Below are 1,253 nucleotides of genomic sequence, written 5' to 3'. Positions count from 1 at the left end.
GTTGGGTAGAGGTTTTCCCCCACCAGAACTAAGAACTTCAGAAATAGTAAAAATCCTCTTGTAGGAGATTACCTCCAAGTTTGGATTTCCAGAGTGTCCAAAGTGACAACAGAGCAAAGAACAGCTACAGATGAAATGGAGATTACATTCAATATGGAGGTTCAAGAAAATGAACCATACTCTATAAAGAGACAAATGACAAAATTGTCAGGGAATGTATCTACATTGGGACCAGGTGTTGCCTTACCCCTGTTTTGAATTCAGGTAGCCCCCAGAAACTGGCTTAAATTGAGCCCTTATAAATTTGTATACAGTAAACCTTCCCAGGCAGCTTCCCTCAATCCTCTACCTGACTTTAGCCAAGGTTTAAAGGTGCAGTGGTATGCACAACACACCTTCTATTATTTGTAATATTGCTCTTCCCAGGTCTGCTTCCTTCCCTACAGGTAACCTTATCCCTTCCAGCCTGGAGATCATCTTCTGCTCAGAACATGGAGAGATAGACCTGAAAACCAGTTAGAAAAAAGGTGGATTGGACTCTGGGAAGTCCTAGCCACCCCGTCAGCTGTCAAGTCAGCCGGACTCAACTTGGATACAATGGGACTCTCATAAGACATTATTCCTTTCAATGGGATGAAAAACATTTGGGCCTATTTAGCTCAGGGTGTAATAAATGTATCTGATTTGTTTTTCCTTTTGGGAGGGTATCCAGAAGCATCTGCAAAGATTATTGAGGACTAGAACAAGAAATTATCCCAAGCCCAGCAGCCAAGGTAGGCGGAGTCCCCACCTGGATTCACCACAGCAGGCTGAAGAAAGCCTCATCTCCATGAGAAGCTGAAACTGACCCTACCAACCCTCACAAGGTAACACTGAGAGATGTACGATCCACCCTGCTTCAGCCACAAACCGGGAGCTGGCTGATCTATGCATGGCTGAAGCATGAGGATGTCCACAGTGGGACTCATTTTAATGAGATTTTGGGGTGTGAGAAAGGGAGAAATCTGTGTAATCTATACACCCACACCACCAAGGTGGGGCAAACAGTAATCACACTACTGTTCTATAGTTGCTATAAAGTGAGGGCATCCTCCTAGGTAACTGAATCTATAACCAATGGAACTGGGGTGGCCCTAACCCCCCTTGCATGTCAACAGACCCAGATATGAAATGCCATCTATCAAAATAGATTAGCCCTAAACTACTTATTGGCTGCGGAGGGAGGGGTATGTGAAAAGGTTAATTTTGCTGAC

This window comes from Chrysochloris asiatica, unplaced genomic scaffold (genome assembly GCF_000296735.1).
Source record: "Chrysochloris asiatica unplaced genomic scaffold, ChrAsi1.0 scaffold00060, whole genome shotgun sequence".
NCBI lineage: Eukaryota > Metazoa > Chordata > Mammalia > Afrosoricida > Chrysochloridae > Chrysochloris > Chrysochloris asiatica.
The sequence above is the reverse complement of the archived record's forward strand: the minus strand, read 5'-3'. Positions refer to the sequence as shown.